The sequence below is a fragment of the Mus caroli genome, unplaced genomic scaffold (genome assembly GCF_978045245.1).
Source record: "Mus caroli unplaced genomic scaffold, Mus_caroli_1 scaffold_5, whole genome shotgun sequence".
NCBI classification, from domain to species: domain Eukaryota; kingdom Metazoa; phylum Chordata; class Mammalia; order Rodentia; family Muridae; genus Mus; species Mus caroli.
The window spans coordinates 117,118,188-117,125,458 of record NW_028227260.1 but is presented as its reverse complement, the minus strand read 5'-3'; positions in this window follow the sequence as shown (position 1 = coordinate 117,125,458).

The following is a 7,271-nucleotide window of genomic DNA, read 5'->3' as shown; positions in this document are numbered from 1 at the left end:
TGCCCCACATTCTGTTCTGATGCCCCCATTCTGCTCTGCTGACCCCCCATTCTGCTCTGCTGACACCCCATTCTGCTCTACTGACACCCCCCACTTTACTCTGCTAACCACCCATTCTGCTCTGCTGAAAACCCACTCTTCTCTGCTACACACAATTTTACTATGCTGACCCCCATTCTGCTCTGCTGCCCTTCATTAAGCTCTGCTTCCCCCTATTCTGCTCTGATGCCCCCACTCTGCTCTGTTAACTCCCCCATTCTGCTCTGCTGACACCCCACATTCTGCTATGCAGACCCCCATTCTGCTTTCCTGACTCCAATTCTGCTCAGCTGACCCCCATTCTGCACTGCTGACATCCTCATTCTGCTCTGCTGCCCCCGATTCTGTTCTGCTGCCCCCAATTCTGCTCTGCTGCTCCCCCCATTTGGCTTGGATGACCCCCTTTCTGCTCTACTGAAACCACCCCCATTCTGCTCTGCTGACCCCTATTCGGCTCTGCAGACCCCACATTCTGCTCTGCTGACCCCCCATTCTTCTCTGGTGACCCAATTTTGCTTTTCTGACACCCCCATTCTGCTCTGCTAACCCGCCGTTCTGTTCTGCTGACTCCCCATTATGTACTGCTAACCCCCCACTCTGCTCTGCTGCCCCCATTCTACTATAATGACCTCACATTCTGCTCTGCTGACCCCCCATTCTGCTCTGCTGAACCCCCATTCTGCTCTGCTGACCCACATTCTGCTTTGCTGACACCCCCATTCTGCTGTGCTGATCTGCCATTGTACTCTGCTGACCCCAATTCTCCTCTGATGCCTCATTCTGCTCTGCTGACACCTCCACTCTTCTCTACTGCCCCAACTCTGCTCTAATAACCCCCTTTCTTCTCTGCTGACCCCCATTATGCTCTGCTGATCCCCCATTATGCACTGCTAACCCCCCATTCTGCTCTGCTGCCAACCCCATTCTGCTCTAATGACCCCCCATTCTGCTCTGCTGGCACCACCCATTTTACTCTGCAGCCCTCATTCTGCTCTCCTGCAGCACATTCTGCTCTGATGCCCCCCATTCTGCTCTGCTGACCCCCATTCTGTTCTGCTGACACCCCCATTCTGCTCTGATGCTCCCCATTCTGCTCGGCTGACACCCCATTCTGTTTGCTGAACTCACATTCTACTCTGCTGCCAACCCCATTCTGCTCAAATGACACCCCCATTCTGCTAGGCTGACACCCCCATTATATTCTACTGACCCCCAATTCTGCTCTGCTGGCCCGCATTCTGTACTCTGACTCCCAGTCTGCTTTGCTACCCCCCATTATGCTCTGCAGAATCCCCATTCTGCTCTAATGCCCCCCATTCTGCTATGTGGATCCCACATTCTGCTCTGCTGCCCCATATTCTGCTTTGATGCACTTATTCTGCTCTTCTGACCCCCCCCCATTCTACTCTGCCTACAACCCCATTCTGCTCTGCTGACCCCCATTCTGTTCTGTTGCCCCCCATTCTGCTATACTGACCCCCATTCTGCTCTGGTGACACCCAAATTCTTCTGTGCTGCACCCCAGCTGCTCTGCTGACCCCCTATTTTGCTTTTCTGACACCACCATTCTGTTTTACTAACTCCCCCATTCTGCTCTGCTAACCCCCCATTTTGCTGTGCTGACCCCCATTCTGCTCTGGTGACCCTCATTCTACTCTGCTGACACCACCCCCATTCTGCTCTGCTGACCCCCATTCGGCTCTGCAGACCCCCCATTCTGCTTTGCTGGCACCCCCATTTTGCTCTGCTGACCCGCCATTCTACTCTGCTGACACCTCCACTCTGCTCTGCTGCCCCCACTCTGCTCTAATCACCCCCTTTCTTCTCTGCTGACCCCCCACTCTGCTCTGCTGACCCCATTATGTACTGCTAACCCCCCACTCTGCTCTGCTGCCCCCCATTCTGCTATAATGACCCCACATTCTGCTCTGCTGACCCCCATTCTGCTCTGCTGACACCTCAAATTGCTCTGCTAACCCCCCATTCTGCTCTGCTGACCCCCATTCTGCTCTAATGACCCCCCATTCTGTTCTTCTGACCCCCATTCTGCTCTAATGACCCCCATTCTGCTCTGCTGACACCTCAATTCTGCTCTGCTAACCCCCCATTCTGCTCTGCTGACCCCCATTCTGCTCTAATGACCCCCTTCTACTCTGATGCTCCTCATTCTGCTCTGGTGACCCCCCAGTGTGCTCTGCTGCCCTACATTAAGCTCTGCTGACCCCCTATTCTGTTCAGCTGACACCCACATTCTGCTATGTGGATCCCACATTCTGCTCTACTGCCCCACATTCTGTTCTGATGCCCCCATTCTGCTCTGCTGACCCCCCATTCTGCTCTGCTGACACCCCATTCTGCTCTACTGACACCCCCCACTTTACTCTGCTAACCACCCATTCTGCTCTGCTGAAAACCCACTCTTCTCTGCTACACACAATTTTACTATGCTGACCCCCATTCTGCTCTGCTGCCCTTCATTAAGCTCTGCTTCCCCCTATTCTGCTCTGATGCCCCCACTCTGCTCTGTTAACTCCCCCATTCTGCTCTGCTGACACCCCACATTCTGCTATGCAGACCCCCATTCTGCTTTCCTGACTCCAATTCTGCTCAGCTGACCCCCATTCTGCACTGCTGACATCCTCATTCTGCTCTGCTGCCCCCGATTCTGTTCTGCTGCCCCCAATTCTGCTCTGCTGCTCCCCCCATTTGGCTTGGATGACCCCCTTTCTGCTCTACTGAAACCACCCCCATTCTGCTCTGCTGACCCCTATTCGGCTCTGCAGACCCCACATTCTGCTCTGCTGACCCCCCATTCTTCTCTGGTGACCCAATTTTGCTTTTCTGACACCCCCATTCTGCTCTGCTAACCCGCCGTTCTGTTCTGCTGACTCCCCATTATGTACTGCTAACCCCCCACTCTGCTCTGCTGCCCCCATTCTACTATAATGACCTCACATTCTGCTCTGCTGACCCCCCATTCTGCTCTGCTGAACCCCCATTCTGCTCTGCTGACCCACATTCTGCTTTGCTGACACCCCCATTCTGCTGTGCTGATCTGCCATTGTACTCTGCTGACCCCAATTCTCCTCTGATGCCTCATTCTGCTCTGCTGACACCTCCACTCTTCTCTACTGCCCCAACTCTGCTCTAATAACCCCCTTTCTTCTCTGCTGACCCCCATTATGCTCTGCTGATCCCCCATTATGCACTGCTAACCCCCCATTCTGCTCTGCTGCCAACCCCATTCTGCTCTAATGACCCCCCATTCTGCTCTGCTGGCACCACCCATTTTACTCTGCAGCCCTCATTCTGCTCTCCTGCAGCACATTCTGCTCTGATGCCCCCCATTCTGCTCTGCTGACCCCCATTCTGTTCTGCTGACACCCCCATTCTGCTCTGATGCTCCCCATTCTGCTCGGCTGACACCCCATTCTGTTTGCTGAACTCACATTCTACTCTGCTGCCAACCCCATTCTGCTCAAATGACACCCCCATTCTGCTAGGCTGACACCCCCATTATATTCTACTGACCCCCAATTCTGCTCTGCTGGCCCGCATTCTGTACTCTGACTCCCAGTCTGCTTTGCTACCCCCCATTATGCTCTGCAGAATCCCCATTCTGCTCTAATGCCCCCCATTCTGCTATGTGGATCCCACATTCTGCTCTGCTGCCCCATATTCTGCTTTGATGCACTTATTCTGCTCTTCTGACCCCCCCCCATTCTACTCTGCCTACAACCCCATTCTGCTCTGCTGACCCCCATTCTGTTCTGTTGCCCCCCATTCTGCTATACTGACCCCCATTCTGCTCTGGTGACACCCAAATTCTTCTGTGCTGCACCCCAGCTGCTCTGCTGACCCCCTATTTTGCTTTTCTGACACCACCATTCTGTTTTACTAACTCCCCCATTCTGCTCTGCTAACCCCCCATTTTGCTGTGCTGACCCCCATTCTGCTCTGGTGACCCTCATTCTACTCTGCTGACACCACCCCCATTCTGCTCTGCTGACCCCCATTCGGCTCTGCAGACCCCCCATTCTGCTTTGCTGGCACCCCCATTTTGCTCTGCTGACCCGCCATTCTACTCTGCTGACACCTCCACTCTGCTCTGCTGCCCCCACTCTGCTCTAATCACCCCCTTTCTTCTCTGCTGACCCCCCACTCTGCTCTGCTGACCCCATTATGTACTGCTAACCCCCCACTCTGCTCTGCTGCCCCCCATTCTGCTATAATGACCCCACATTCTGCTCTGCTGACCCCCATTCTGCTCTGCTGACCCCCAATTCTGCCCTGCCACCCCCATCCTGCTCTGCTGCAGCCCATTCTGCTCTAATGAGCCCCCATTCTTCTCTGCTGACACCCACATTCTGCTATGATGACCCCCATTCTGCTCTGCTGACACCTCAAATTGCTCTGCTAACCCCCCATTCTGCTCTGCTGACCCCCATTCTGCTCTAATGACCCCCCATTCTGTTCTTCTGACCCCCATTCTGCTCTAATGACCCCCATTCTGCTCTGCTGACACCTCAATTCTGCTCTGCTAACCCCCCATTCTGCTCTGCTGACCCCCATTCTGCTCTAATGACCCCCTTCTACTCTGATGCTCCTCATTCTGCTCTGGTGACCCCCCAGTGTGCTCTGCTGCCCTACATTAAGCTCTGCTGACCCCCTATTCTGTTCAGCTGACACCCACATTCTGCTATGTGGATCCCACATTCTGCTCTACTGCCCCACATTCTGTTCTGATGCCCCCATTCTGCTCTGCTGACCCCCCATTCTGCTCTGCTGACACCCCATTCTGCTCTACTGACACCCCCCACTTTACTCTGCTAACCACCCATTCTGCTCTGCTGAAAACCCACTCTTCTCTGCTACACACAATTTTACTATGCTGACCCCCATTCTGCTCTGCTGCCCTTCATTAAGCTCTGCTTCCCCCTATTCTGCTCTGATGCCCCCACTCTGCTCTGTTAACTCCCCCATTCTGCTCTGCTGACACCCCACATTCTGCTATGCAGACCCCCATTCTGCTTTCCTGACTCCAATTCTGCTCAGCTGACCCCCATTCTGCACTGCTGACATCCTCATTCTGCTCTGCTGCCCCCGATTCTGTTCTGCTGCCCCCAATTCTGCTCTGCTGCTCCCCCCATTTGGCTTGGATGACCCCCTTTCTGCTCTACTGAAACCACCCCCATTCTGCTCTGCTGACCCCTATTCGGCTCTGCAGACCCCACATTCTGCTCTGCTGACCCCCCATTCTTCTCTGGTGACCCAATTTTGCTTTTCTGACACCCCCATTCTGCTCTGCTAACCCGCCGTTCTGTTCTGCTGACTCCCCATTATGTACTGCTAACCCCCCACTCTGCTCTGCTGCCCCCATTCTACTATAATGACCTCACATTCTGCTCTGCTGACCCCCCATTCTGCTCTGCTGAACCCCCATTCTGCTCTGCTGACCCACATTCTGCTTTGCTGACACCCCCATTCTGCTGTGCTGATCTGCCATTGTACTCTGCTGACCCCAATTCTCCTCTGATGCCTCATTCTGCTCTGCTGACACCTCCACTCTTCTCTACTGCCCCAACTCTGCTCTAATAACCCCCTTTCTTCTCTGCTGACCCCCATTATGCTCTGCTGATCCCCCATTATGCACTGCTAACCCCCCATTCTGCTCTGCTGCCAACCCCATTCTGCTCTAATGACCCCCCATTCTGCTCTGCTGGCACCACCCATTTTACTCTGCAGCCCTCATTCTGCTCTCCTGCAGCACATTCTGCTCTGATGCCCCCCATTCTGCTCTGCTGACCCCCATTCTGTTCTGCTGACACCCCCATTCTGCTCTGATGCTCCCCATTCTGCTCGGCTGACACCCCATTCTGTTTGCTGAACTCACATTCTACTCTGCTGCCAACCCCATTCTGCTCAAATGACACCCCCATTCTGCTAGGCTGACACCCCCATTATATTCTACTGACCCCCAATTCTGCTCTGCTGGCCCGCATTCTGTACTCTGACTCCCAGTCTGCTTTGCTACCCCCCATTATGCTCTGCAGAATCCCCATTCTGCTCTAATGCCCCCCATTCTGCTATGTGGATCCCACATTCTGCTCTGCTGCCCCATATTCTGCTTTGATGCACTTATTCTGCTCTTCTGACCCCCCCCCCATTCTACTCTGCCTACAACCCCATTCTGCTCTGCTGACCCCCATTCTGTTCTGTTGCCCCCCATTCTGCTATACTGACCCCCATTCTGCTCTGGTGACACCCAAATTCTTCTGTGCTGCACCCCAGCTGCTCTGCTGACCCCCTATTTTGCTTTTCTGACACCACCATTCTGTTTTACTAACTCCCCCATTCTGCTCTGCTAACCCCCCATTTTGCTGTGCTGACCCCCATTCTGCTCTGGTGACCCTCATTCTACTCTGCTGACACCACCCCCATTCTGCTCTGCTGACCCCCATTCGGCTCTGCAGACCCCCCATTCTGCTTTGCTGGCACCCCCATTTTGCTCTGCTGACCCGCCATTCTACTCTGCTGACACCTCCACTCTGCTCTGCTGCCCCCACTCTGCTCTAATCACCCCCTTTCTTCTCTGCTGACCCCCCACTCTGCTCTGCTGACCCCATTATGTACTGCTAACCCCCCACTCTGCTCTGCTGCCCCCCATTCTGCTATAATGACCCCACATTCTGCTCTGCTGACCCCCATTCTGCTCTGCTGACCCCCAATTCTGCCCTGCCACCCCCATCCTGCTCTGCTGCAGCCCATTCTGCTCTAATGAGCCCCCATTCTTCTCTGCTGACACCCACATTCTGCTATGATGACCCCCATTCTGCTCTGCTGACACCCCCTACACTGGCTAGTTTTGTGTCAACTTGACACAGCTGGATTTATCACAGAGAAAGGAGCTTCAGTTGAGGAAATGCCTCCACAAGATCCAGCTGTAAGGCATTTTCTCAATTAGTGATCAAGTGGGGAGGTCCCCTTGTGGGTGGTACCATCCCTGGGCTGGTAGTCTTGGTTCTATAAGGGAGCAGGCTGAGCAAGCCAGGGGAAGCAAGCCAGTAAAGAACATCCCTCCATGGCCTCTGCATCAGCTCCTGCTCCCTGACCTGCATGAGTTCCAGTCCTGACTTCCTTTGGTGATGAACAGCAGCATGGAAGTGTAAGCTGAATAAACCCTTTCCTCCCCAACTTGCTTCTTGGTCATGATGTTTGTGCAGGAATAGAAA